The sequence below is a fragment of the Lissotriton vulgaris genome, chromosome 3_1, assembly GCF_964263255.1.
Source record: "Lissotriton vulgaris chromosome 3_1, aLisVul1.2, whole genome shotgun sequence".
NCBI classification, from domain to species: domain Eukaryota; kingdom Metazoa; phylum Chordata; class Amphibia; order Caudata; family Salamandridae; genus Lissotriton; species Lissotriton vulgaris.
This window is the reverse complement of record NC_141689.1, coordinates 1678469092-1678482973: the sequence shown is the minus strand read 5'-3', so window position 1 is coordinate 1678482973 and position 13882 is coordinate 1678469092.

Below are 13882 nucleotides of genomic sequence, written 5' to 3'. Positions count from 1 at the left end.
GGGGGCCAATATTGCAGAATTGCTGCAAAACTGCCCCCAGGAACAAAACAAGCCCCACTGATCAAAACCAGCTCCCACCCTTCCAGCATCCCGGTCAAATTCCCGATGCCTGCTATGGCCAGTCCGGCCCTGGGCAAGGCATTCGTGTCGGTGACTGGCATACACTGGTTGTGTCATGTTGGAAATAAACAGATGCAGTGTAGAGCTTTTCCAACCACTACAAAGCTACACTAATATATTTTAGGAAACCGGGTGCATCTCTCTTTTTCCAACTAACTACACAGCATTGGCTCATGGATATCTTAAGGATTTTGAGCACTCTAGGTCAACTATATTTTGTGGGCCCCTATGCAGATCAGCTTTGAATTTATGATCCAGTTTTAGCTCTCTTGTGTCCTCTTTGGCCAGATCACAAACAGTGCACAGACACCCTAGTTCAAATTCTATATTTGTTTATATAGTTAATATTCAGGAATAGTGATGTATTTTTCCAATATTGCAACATAGTAGAAGCTCACTAATACTACTGCAAATAATCACTGTGACCTCCTCCCATTTGTCATAGCTGAGATCCTGTTTGGATCTAAAAGAAACATTTTTTTATGGAGGTTGCATTAAACAAAAACACATTGTCATAAAATGTTAGTAATAGACTCTCACACAATACCCAGATTAAATATAAATGAAAGCAAAATGATGATTAAGAATTATTCAAGGTCGTCAGGGCAAGACTATCTGCAGAACAGAGCTGGCTCTCCTAGGGGGGGATCACTCCACTCTTCAAAAATGATAATTCTTAGTTCACTTATCAACTCTGAAGATGGTTCCCTGGACATGCAGGGGTAGGAATGTTCATGGAAGTCCACCACATCTGTTTTCAGAATCATTAATATAGCCTTATAGCCCGCTGTAGAGGGCTATACCGGCTATTAAAGGCCCTCTCCATCGTTAAAGGCCCCGAGCCAAAGGCGAGGGCCTTTAACAAGGGAGAGGGACTTTAATAGCGGTATAGCCCATCTACGAAGGGCGATAAGGCTATTAGAACATTCTGTCACTAGAGGACAGAATGTTCTAACAAAAAAAACAAATCCTTTTGGGAGCGTGAGGGGATTGGAATCCCCTCAGGCTCCCTCAAAGAGACATTGGAATGTTGGAGCGCCAGGCTTATACCAGCCATTATAAGCCCGGAGCACTCCATTGTTTTCAATGGAGCTCCCAACATTCCAATGTTCTAATATATGTTAGTGATTCTGAAAGCACACTTGGTGCTTTTAGGCTTGCTCAGGGCTTTAAGTGGGATGAAAAAATTGGAGGGGTCTTTCAAAGGGGTGTGGCTGATGTAATTAACGGCATTGCTTTAAAACACGTAAGCTAAAAACCTGTGCTTAGCATAGTGTGCCTCCTAACTGTTATTGTGCTGCCTCTGTCATTACATTCAGATATATAATACAAGTAACATTATATCTACAACAAGTCAGGACTATTGGCTTTGTCAATGGTTGTTAGTTGGATAAGATAAATAAGCACGAACTATGGCTTTGTTGAATATATTATTGACCATGCTTCAGTTCTGAAAAGAGTTTAGTTTCTTTTTTACCCTGACGGTGAGGGCAAAAATGAAGAGCCCGCCCGATAGGGACCCTTTTCCTTTAGGGCCCAGCCCACTTGAGGCCATGGGCTTGCTGCATGCCTTCTGTTACTAGAGCAAGGCTGCAGGCAGATTGTGTGCATTTTTGAAAGTATAAAGGTTAATTGCAGCGCCGTGTATATGCATGACAGGCACTGCAAATAAAAGGCTCTCAAACTGCCCCCAGCCACACTCTATTACCAAAAGGCATGCAGATGGGGCGTGGCCGAACTGGCGACCAAGATGGCCACCTGACTCCGTAGCTCGGGAGCCGTCGCCTGATTACTCTTCAACCGATTCTACTTCTGTACCCAAGACTCACCCGTCATCACCGGAGCTGATGCCTGAGGCGACAGACTGCTGAGCGATCCGTTTGCGCTCTTGAATGCTGCCCGCTGTGATGAGATTACATCAAGCGCGCTCCCGGGCCTGAGGCGGCATTCTGAGGCCCCAAGATGATAGGGGTCTCAGGTGCGCCTGAGGGCGGGGCCTGACGAGCGCAAAGCAGACAACGATCAAGTCCAGCTACGCCAGCCTGCCGCAACGGGCAGAAGGGCCCGGAAGCTGTGGACAACGTGAGGACGCCTATCGCAGTGGTCTCTGCAGATCAGAGGAGATTTCCTGATGTAAACTGTTAGACCTGACATCCTTGGCATGGTTATTCACCCATCTTTTTGCCTCTGACTCATGTATTTTTTGATGCTGTGCTGGATTTCGTTTTTGCTGATTTAGATGCTTTGGACCCTCTGCCACTGCTGTTCAGTGTCAGAGGGTAAGTGCTCCCTCTGTAAATTGTCATATTGATTGGGTATACCTGATTGGCATATCTGTATCACCATGAAGTCCCTAGTAAAGTGCACTGTGTGTGCCAGGGCTGGTGATGACAGATGCTACTAGTGGGCCTGCGGCGCAGATGGCGCCACCCACATGAGTAGCTCTAAAATGGTGTCTCAGGCCTGCCAGCGCAGGGCCTGTGTGCAGTCAGTGGACTGTCATGTCCGCCTGGCCAGTGTCCCCACTGGCTGGGCTTAACCCTCCCCTGTCTGTGCACATCAGCCACCCCTATGGAAGGCTCCAGGTACCCCCCTGGGCAGGGTGCAGTGTATGGATAGGGGAGAGCATGTACTAGTGCAGGTAACATGCACTGGTGGAGAGCAGCAGCCACTTTGTGTGCTCACTGCTGTAGGGCTGTAAGGCTCCCTAGGGTAACATGGGGAGGATGGTCCCATTGGACCCCAGCCTATCTCCCTATAGGAACAAGATGGAACATCAATGAAAGATATCCCTGAACTCAGAATTAAGTGACACATCTTTTAGTGAAGGTTGTTTTTGGATCCTGGGGTTGAGAATAGCACTTTTAGAAAGTGGCTGTTCTTTTGTATAAACCTTTCTGTGTGCTTGGGCCTGTGTGTGTGGAATGCCTGCGTGACAGGAGCTGCAGGGCCCCGGAGGGGGTTGGAGTCAGCCCAGGGGTGAAAGGCGACATCTGTTGCCCGGGGAAGGGGAGAGAGAAGCGCCTGATAGTGCTGGGCTGTGCCTGCCTGACCACCATGCTGGCTAACTCCCCTGCCGGGCCACTGTCACCCCTGGCCCTGAAGCTGTCAGGAAGAAGAACACCAGAAACATTCCAGAGCCAAGGACCCCCTTGCACAAAGAACTTCAAAGGCGTTCAGGGGTATAAGGGAAGGACCCTTACTACAGAAGATTAGATTCTAAAATTCTACAAGCAAGAAGGAACCTCTGCTGGAGGAAGGACAGCTGAAGAACTAAAGGAAGATTGCCTTGCTGTGTGCTCTAAGGGCTGACCTGTTCTGCTGTGGCCACTGAAAGCTGAAGAGGAGAAAGGGACTTTGCTGAGTGCTGTGACCCTGCCTGCTTGAACCTACCAAGACTTTGCTGTGTGCTGTGTCTTTACTGAATCTCCAAGGGCCTGAGAAGAGCTGGCCTCCTGTTGGGAACCCAGGGCTAAAGGTTCCTAAAGCTTTGCCAGAAAACAGCTGCAAGATCGTGCTGTTGTGGACCTGGAGCGTGTGGTACTCGACTGCGGAGCGTGAGGAAGGGATCGGTGTGCTCATCGGCACATTTCCTGTGAGGGTTGGAGGCTTGTGGCGCCTCCCCTCGTGAAATCCGCTCCAACGTGGTGGGGAGGTCGAGAGGGGGGTCTAATCGGGACCAGCGCCCTTGAAAACCCTTTGCCGCCAAATCACCCCCGCGGCCCGGGGCCAGGAACCCCCCCGTAACTTGCCTAGAGGTCCAGGCGCTGCCGCGGCGAAGAACGAAGCCGCCGCGCTCCCATTGGTGGAGGGAGCCGAGCCCCCTCACTAACGCCGCAACGGGATTGGCCCGTGCGGCGCAGCGTCATCAGCAGTAGTGGGCCGTGATTGGCCGGAGTCGCGGAGCGTCATTGTTTACTTTCCCGGGAGCCGCGCTGCCATTGGCTGACTCCCGGGTGCTGTGGAGGCTCGCCTGAGGAGCCGCGAAGGGATTGGCTGCCTTTGCTGAGGCAGCCGAAGAAGCCGAGGAACCAGCGCGATCACCGCCGGGCCCGGGAAGAAGTGACCTGACCTCGCCGAGGGATCTCCGCGAGTGCTCCAGCCCCTGGCCTGCCGTCTCCGCTCCCCGCTGCTCTTTGAAGGATCCAGAGCAGGCGGAGAGCGTCCGGAGACCGGCCGGGCGGGAGCAACACTGAGCCTTCCCCCGCGAGGTGCCCCTGGGGGACCCGCGTCACCGCGAGCACGGGGAAAGAAGTCCCCCCCTTCCTGAGAATACCGGGTGAGACGCGCTAGGAGCGCTTGTGGTCCCTGAAGCCAGGGGACCATTGGGGCATAGTTTGTTTACGCTGGCATTGTTTCTTTGCTCATTTGAAGAGCATTGTCAACCCAATAACACTGGCATATCTTTTAAACGCTGGCATTGTTTGGACTGCTCGTTTTGAGAGCGCATCATTCAGAAATCAGGGGCGTTATTTTTAATACCTGATTCAAGGGACTTGAGACTGTTTTGTTTTGCTGCCTATTTACAAGAACCATTAAGAATTAAGTGCAACCTTTAAGATAAAAGGCTAAGTTGTCTACAGAAGTGATTATCATGCAACTGCTTCTTTTATATGCTGAAACTAGATAAAGTTATATATTTTTATAAAATATACTTACCTGTGTGGTCTCAGTTTGTGGTGGATTGGGGATTATTGTTGTGTTAAGTGCAAATATTATCCACGTTGCCTCTGTTTAGCCTAGACTGCTCGCGCCATGCTACCTTGAGGGTGAGCGGGGGTTATCTCAGAGGGTTATTCCTTCACCCTGACTAGAAGCAAGGGTCCCTACTTGGTCTAAGGTACTTACCTGTGCCAACCAGAGACCCCCGGTTCTAACATTGGTGGACAGCGGTGCGGATTTTGAACTAATAATTGCACTTGACCTGCAGTGATTCCTTGTACATCACTAGTCTAGTTTAGCAAGCACAGGTTGCGCAAGATTTTTTCTTTTTGGTGAAACCTTTTTGGTGAAAAGGTTAGGAAGCATCATGACTGAGAATGCGGCAAGCGTGAGAGTAGAATTGGAAGTGGATTTCGCAATTCAGGAGTTGTACAACTACAGAAAGGAGCTCCTGAAGCAATTCTGCAAACAGCTTGGATGCCCAGTGAAGGGCAGCGCAAACAAGGAACAGCTACAGAAAGCTCTGAGGGCCTGGTGGGAGGCCAAACATGTTGTCTCAGAAGAAGCTACTGAAGTGGACGGCACACAGGAGAATGTTGTTTTGCTCAGTGATTTGCCAGTGCGGTCAGCGTCTAAGGCTGGCAGCGACCACTCCAGTAGGAATCTTTCTCCAGAGGAAGTGGAGGAGAATCAAAGAGCTAGGGCCCATGAGATTGAGATTTTGAAACTCCGAGCGGACGCCGATGAGAAGAAACTGCGCCTGGAAATTGAGAAAGAGGCGCAGGAGAGAGCGGCGCAGGAGAGAAGGCATGCTCTCGCTTTGGAGGAGAAGAAGCTCGAATTGGCTCATGAGAGGGGCATGAAGGAATTGGCCATCAAATATAAAGAGAGGGTGTCCAGTTCTAATGGTGGCAGCGCACAACCAGTACAGGCGGGTAAGGTATACATACCAAAGGATCTGGTACAGAATTATCAGCGGGGTGAGGATATTTATGCGTGGTTCAGAGCGTATGAACTTGCCTTAAAGATGAATGAAGTGCCTGAGAAGAATTGGGGAGCAGGATTGTGGAAGCATTTTGAGGCCTCTGGGAGGGATGTTTTGGCACCCTTAGACGCAGAGGATGCTTTATCCTACTCCGCCATGAAGGAGGCTTTGTGCCTCAGGTATGGGCTCACTGCTGAACAGTACCGCCTGAAGTTTAGGAACTTCAAGAAGCTTGATTCAAGTACTTGGGTGGAGTGTGTGAGTATGTACACGCGTGCACTGGAAGGTTGGATGAAGGGCAGCAAGGTTACTGATTATGTGGGGTTGTGTCACTTGATTAGTAGGGAGCACTTAAGTAGTTTATGTGTCCCAGAGCTGCACCAGCATCTTTTGGATAGCAAGTTAACTGATCCCAGTGAGCTTGCTAAAGAGGCGGACCGGTGGACTAGCACCAGGGTCCACAAGGGGGTGGTAAGTACCCCAGCCAAGGGTGGACAGGGTCCCCAGCAGAAGAGTGGGGGGGACACGGGTAATCAAAAGGAGTCTTCTAAAGGGCCCCAAACTGGTTCCCAGGAGAAGGTGTCTCAACCCCCCAAGTCTAAGAAGTCCTGGCCCCGTAAGGGCAAGCAGGACAACAGGCCCCCGCCTACCTGCTTTACATGTGGGGAGGTGGGGCACATTGCCCCCAAATGTCCAAAGAAACCTCCAGCACCCTCTGGTGCTCCAGCACCGGCGTTAGCCAGTGTAGCTTTGGGAGGGGATTTGATTTCTAGTGGGGAGGAGGGGTTAGCCGTGATGACCCTTGTCTCTTTAGGAGACCAAGAGATGGCCCAGGAAGCCTTGCTGCCCTCAAACACTAAGAAATATGGGCAGAAGGTGACCATCAATGGAAAAGAGATAGAAGCTCTGAGAGACACAGGGGCCAGTGTGACATCTGTCAGGTGTCAATGGGTGTCTGAAGAGCAGATCATTCCCAATGTACTCCGTCCTGTGGTGGCAGCTGACAGTTCAGTGCGCTACTGCAAGTTGGCACGTGTTCCATTTGAGTGGGGAGGAGTCTCCGGTACATTGGAAGTTGTTGTAAGTGATGCCTTGCCTGTAGATTGTCTATTAGGTAATGATCTGGAGAGCTCTCCATGGAAAGATGTAGAGCACAGGACTCACTTGGAGATGTTGGGTTTGCCTGCGTGGATCTGTGTGTCCACCCGGGCCATGACAGCCAGAGAGGGCGGTCTAGCAGAGCTGGAGCCTGGAACAAAGGCCCAGGAACCTACCAAGAGAAGAAGGGGTAGAGGGCGCGGGAAACCGGCCCCCACTGTTCCCACGGTCCAGGAGGAGGCAGACCCAGAGGGGGATGCCCTGGAACCTACAGGGGAGCAGGTGGCCGAACTAGGGGAATTGCCTGAGCTGTCCCAGTGGCAGCAGGAAGGTGGTCCCTCCAGGGAGGAATTCTGCCAGGCTCAGAAGGAGTGCCCTTCTCTCGTTGGTGTGCGGCAGCAGGCTGCCGACCAGGCCGCAGGCCTGGGGTCCAAGGAGCATTTGATCTACTGGGAGGATGACTTACTTTATAGTGAGCCTAAGTTCGCTGAGCCCGGTGCAGCCCGAGTGCTGGTAGTGCCCGAGCGCTTCAGGAACTTCCTACTGGGTCTGGCTCATGACGTGCCTCTCGCAGGACATCTGGGGCAAGACAAGACCTATCACAGGCTTGTCACCCATTTCTACTGGCCCCAGATGAAGAAGCACGTCGCTGCCTTTTGTAAGTCTTGTCAGACTTGTCAGGCCAGTGGCAAGAGTGGAGGGAAGTGCGTGGCACCCCTCCAACCCTTTCCCGTGGTGAGCACCCCTTTTGAGCGGGTGGGCATTGACATCGTGGGGCCCCTGGATCCCAAGACAGCCCTAGGCAACAGGTTTATCCTGGTCTTGGTGGACCATGCCACTCGGTACCCGGAAGCCATCCCGCTCAGGACGGTCACAGCCCCCGTGGTGGGCCGTGCCCTGATGGGGATCTTTTCCCGTGTGGGATTTCCAAGGGAGGTGGTCTCAGACAGGGGGACAAACTTCATTTCTAGGTATATGAAGTCCCTGTGGGCGGAGTGTGGGGTGACATACAAATTCACCACTCCTTACCACCCTCAAGGAAATGGTTTGGTTGAGAGATTCAACCGCACCTTGAAGGGCATGATCATGGGGCTGGAAGAGCCCATGAGGCGGAAATGGGATGTCTTGTTGCCATGCCTGTTGTTTGCCTACAGGGAGGTGCCTCAGAAATCCTTAGGGTTCAGTCCCTTTGAGTTGCTGTATGGCCACCCTGTCAGAGGGCCTCTTACTCTGGTGAAGGAGGGGTGGGAGAAATCCCGTGGGAAAACCCCTCAGGATGTGTTCAGTTATGTGCTGGCCATTCGCAACCAGACCAAGCGCTTCAGGAAGCTCGCTCAAGAGAACCTGGAGGCTAGCCAGGAGGAAATGAAGAGGTGGTATGACCAGAACACCTCTCTAGTGGAGTTCCAACCTGGACAGAAAGTGTGGGTGATGGCGCCTGTGGAGCCTTGTGCGCTCCGTGACAAGTGGTCTGGGCCATACGAGGTGGTGGAGCGCAAGAGCGAGGTTACCTATTTGGTTAACCTGAAGACTCCCAGGCAACCCCTGAGAGTGCTACATGTGAACCGCCTCAAACCTCACTTTGAGAGGACTGAAGTGACTATGCTCATGGCTACAGATGCTGGAGGGGAGGAGGATAGTGATCCTCTCCCTGACCTCCTGGCAGTCAAGGAGCAGGATGGGTCAGTGGATGGTGTGATACTCTCACCCACCCTGACCCCAGAGCAGCAGAAGGACTGTCGCCAAGTCTTGGGTCAGTTCGCCCCCCTGTTCTCCCTGACCCCAGGTGTCACCAAGTGGTGCGTCCACGATGTGGACACCGGTGACAACCTGCCTGTGAAACAGAAGTTTTACAGAGTGGCTGACAAGGTCAGGGCTAGCATCAAAGAAGAGGTTTCTAAGATGTTAGCGCTAGGGGTAATTGAGCCCTCCAGCAGCCCCTGGACTAGCCCAGTAGTCTTAGTGCCTAAGAAAGCTGCTACACCTGGTGGCCCCCCAGAACTCCGTTTCTGTGTGGACTACCGCGGGCTCAATGCGGTCACCAAGACTGACGCGCACCCCATCCCCAGAGCTGATGAGCTGGAGGATCGGTTGGGAGCTGCCCGGTACCTGAGCACTTTTGATTTGACTTCAGGTTACTGGCAGATTGCCTTAACTGAGGGGGCTAAGGAAAGATCAGCATTTTCAACACCCGAGGGGCACTTCCAGTTTCGTGTCATGCCCTTTGGGATGAAAAATGCCCCGGCCACATTCCAGAGACTGGTCAACCAGGTATTAGCCGGGCTGGAGGAATTCAGCGCAGCATACCTGGATGACATTGCTGTGTTCAGCTCCACTTGGGAGGAACACTTGCAACACCTCTGCGCAGTGTTGAAGGCTCTGCAAAAGGCAGGCCTCACTATCAAGGCCAGTAAGTGCCAGATAGGGCAGGGATCTGTGGTGTACTTGGGACACCAGGTGGGGAGCGGCCAGGTGGCGCCCCTACAGGCGAAGATTGAGACCATTCTGGCTTGGGAACCCCCCAAGACCCAGACTGAGGTGAGGGCCTTTTTGGGTCTCACCGGGTATTACAGACGGTTTGTAAAAGGTTATGGCACCATTGTGGCCCCTTTGACAGAGCTGACATCTAGAAATCAGCCCAGAAAAGTGAATTGGACTGAGGCCTGTCAAACTGCTTTTGACACCCTCAAAACTGCCATGTGCACAGCACCGGTGCTTAAGGCACCTGACTTTTCAAGTGAGTTCATTGTGCAAACTGACGCTTCAGAGCAAGGCGTGGGAGCAGTACTCTCACAGATCAATGAGGAGGGCGAAGACCAACCAGTGGCTTTCATTAGTAGGAGGCTACTCCCCAGGGAACAGAGATGGAGTGCAATCGAAAGGGAAGCTTTCGCTGTGGTCTGGGCTCTGAAGAAGCTGAGGCCCTACCTGTTTGGGACTCACTTCCGTGTTCAGACCGACCACAGGCCCCTCAGATGGTTAATGCATATGAGGGGCGAGAATCCAAAACTGTTGAGGTGGTCCATTTCCCTACAGGGGATGGACTTCACGGTGGAGCACCGCCCTGGTACAGAACACGCCAATGCTGACGGTCTGTCCAGATTCTTCCGCCTTAGTGATGAGGACTCCCAAGAGGTTGGGTAGTTCTCCCCACTTTCAGCTGGAGGGGACACGTGTTAGACCTGACATCCTTGGCGTGGTTATTCCCCCATCTTTTTGCCTCTGACTCATGTATTTTTTGATGCTGTGCTGGATTTCGTTTTTGCTGATTTAGATGCTTTGGACCCTCTGCCACTGCTGTTCAGTGTCAGAGGGTAAGTGCTCCCTCTGTAAATTGTCATATTGATTGGGTATACCTGATTGGCATATCTGTATCACCACGAAGTCCCTAGTAAAGTGCACTGTGTGTGCCAGGGCTGGTGATGACAGATGCTACTAGTGGGCCTGCGGCGCAGATGGCGCCACCCACATGAGTAGCTCTAAAATGGTGTCTCAGGCCTGCCAGCGCAGGGCCTGTGTGCAGTCAGTGGACTGTCATGTCCGCCTGGCCAGTGTCCCCACTGGCTGGGCTTAACCCTCCCCTGTCTGTGCACATCAGCCACCCCTATGGAAGGCTCCAGGTACCCCCCTGGGCAGGGTGCAGTGTATGGATAGGGGAGAGCATGTACTAGTGCAGGTAACATGCACTGGTGGAGAGCAGCAGCCACTTTGTGTGCTCACTGCTGTAGGGCTGTAAGGCTCCCTAGGGTAACATGGGGAGGATGGTCCCATTGGACCCCAGCCTATCTCCCTATAGGAACAAGATGGAACATCAATGAAAGATATCCCTGAACTCAGAATTAAGTGACACATCTTTTAGTGAAGGTTGTTTTTGGATCCTGGGGTTGAGAATAGCACTTTTAGAAAGTGGCTGCCGCGGCGAAGAACGAAGCCGCCGCGCTCCCATTGGTGGAGGGAGCCGAGCCCCCTCACTAACGCCGCGACGGGATTGGCCCGTGCGGCGCAGCGTCATCAGCAGTAGTGGGCCGTGATTGGCCGGAGTCGCGGAGCGTCATTGTTTACTTTCCCGGGAGCCGCGCTGCCATTGGCTGACTCCCGGGTGCTGTGGAGGCTCGCCTGAGGAGCCGCGAAGGGATTGGCTGCCTTTGCTGAGGCAGCCGAAGAAGCCGAGGAACCAGCGCGATCACCGCCGGGCCTGGGAAGAAGTGACCTGACCTCGCCGAGGGATCTCCGCGAGTGCTCCAGCCCCTGGCCTGCCGTCTCCGCTCCCCGCTGCTCTTTGAAGGATCCAGAGCAGGCGGAGAGCGTCCGGAGACCAGCCGGGCGGGAGCAACACTGAGCCTTCCCCCGCGAGGTGCCCCTGGGGGACCCGCGTCACCGCGAGCACGGGGAAAAGAAGTCCCCCCTTCCTGAGAATACCGGGTGAGACGCGCTAGGAGCGCTTGTGGTCCCTGAAGCCAGGGGACCATTGGGGCATAGTTTGTTTACGCTGGCATTGTTTCTTTGCTCATTTGAAGAGCATTGTCAACCCAATAACACTGGCATATCTTTTAAACGCTGGCATTGTTTGGACTGCTCGTTTTGAGAGCGCATCATTCAGAAATCAGGGGCGTTATTTTTAATACCTGATTCAAGGGACTTGAGACTGTTTTGTTTTGCTGCCTATTTACAAGAACCATTAAGAATTAAGTGCAACCTTTAAGATAAAAGGCTAAGTTGTCTACAGAAGTGATTATCATGCAACTGCTTCTTTTATATGCTGAAACTAGATAAAGTTATATATTTTTATAAAATATACTTACCTGTGTGGTCTCAGTTTGTGGTGGATTGGGGATTATTGTTGTGTTAAGTGCAAATATTATCCACGTTGCCTCTGTTTAGCCTAGACTGCTCGCGCCATGCTACCTTGAGGGTGAGCGGGGGTTATCTCAGAGGGTTATTCCTTCACCCTGACTAGAAGCAAGGGTCCCTACTTGGTCTAAGGTACTTACCTGTGCCAACCAGAGACCCCCGGTTCTAACATAAACCGACTGGAGAGGTAGGAGGTGCTATTAGAGCTGTGCAGCCTTTCCTCCCCTCCAGGAATGTCCGCGATGCCCTCGTCAGAGACGGCGGGCTTCGTATTCCTACAGTGTTAACCCTGCAAGCTCCCTCTACTACCGTAGTGCATTGGGAGGCGGCGGTGACGTGCTGAGACCTGCAAAGTAAATGTGCTGCCACAGGCTATGCTGACCCTACCTATTTCCATTTGCATTGGCCTGATACGGCGTAGAGCCGGCCGATTGCTACGCCGCATGCCTGTCGTTTCTGCAGTAAATGTCCTCATATTCTTTAACCTGGTGAATGTGGCCACATCATGACTTTCCCGCGCTGGAACCTGTGTGCTGTGGGAAACTCACAGAGCTTTGACTGATGCCTTACACATTGAACTTCATCTTAGGAACTGCGAGACCAGCTCCTGTTCGCACAAAATGGGGTGCACAAACCAATTGAATTTCGAGGCTTGGAAGACTCTGAGGAGCGAAGAAACTGAGGGCACCACCGAGATGGAGTAGCATCAGCTGGAGGGGACTGCCGCAATCATGGCTGAACTGCGGGCCGGCCTCCAGGTGATCGATAGCCGCTTGAACACCCTTACCACATGTCTGGACGACATACATGGGAACTTGGAGCCACAAGATACCCCGATTGGGGGAGCTGAGCAGTGAATCTCCAACTTAGAGGATGCGCAACCCACAGTACAGAAGCGGCTCGAGAGGGCTGAGAGCTTGCTTAAGCAACTTGCTGCCAAGGCAGAGGATTTGGAAGCACGCTTGCACAGAAATAATATCCGTATCGCGGGAATTGCTGAGCCCATGAATTCAGGCCCCATGGCTAAATTTGTGGAGACAGTCCTCGTCAGCATTTTTGGACAGCAGGCCCTTTCGGGCACCTTTGCTTCAGAAAGGGGCACACCGCACTCTGGAAGCCTGACCGGCAGCAGGCGCGGCTCCCAGAAAGATTATTGCGAGGATCCTCAGTAACCAAGATCGAGACCCTGTGCTGCGATTATCAAGGGAGAGGGGTTCGCTCAGTTTCCAGGGATCCACAGTTGCATTATTCCCAGATTTTACACCACTTGTGCAAGAAGAGTGTCGGAAGTATATGGATATTAAACTTACTTTCCAGAAAGCAAATATCAAATATGCAATGTTATATCCAGCTCGTCTTCGCATACAGATCGGGAGTAAAGCCCATATGCATAATAATAATCTTTATTTGGATGTAAAATATCCTAAGAAGAACACCACAATGATTCCGACAACAGTACACGTTATTAAAAAAAATTAACCAATAAAACAACAGTGGTTAAATGAAGATCTTCCAAATTGCGTTATACGGGCTCATATTACATATGGATGATTAAAAAGCACGGTCAGCATAGCTTTAAACAGAACATTAAAACAGAAGAGTTTTGTGATACTGACAATTAGTAATGTTGGGCTTGTAAAAGCAATCTGATGTTCAGCAAGTAACTACGGGTTATGATAAAATAAAATCAGATAAAACTCAGCAGCAACACATCAATAGCAGCGGGTTATGATAAAATGCGATCAAATAAAAACTGTTTTTAGCAGCTTAGACATAGAGTGTAATTTCAATTTAAACTATTGCTTAGAAAGGAGAAGCATGCATAAAATTACGATATGCAGAGCGTATATAGGTTGTAAGGCCTATGTTTAAAGCTATATTATCAGGGTTCAGAGCTGCAATAATTGCCCTTCTGCAGGTCCGAAAACCCAACCTGTTCCACTCCGTTTTCAATTTACGTCTGCGCTGTGACATAAGGGCAGGGCAAAGACAGACCACATGCTCCAAGGTTTCAGCAATATTGCCGCACCTTCTGCACAATAAAACTTCTGACATACGACGCCAAAAGGGCAAATCTTTTAAGAATTGCCAGTCACCCAATCTGATAGCAATGAAACTAAGTTTTAATACAGGGAGTAGGTGCAGGACAGGTAGATAGCAGGAGAT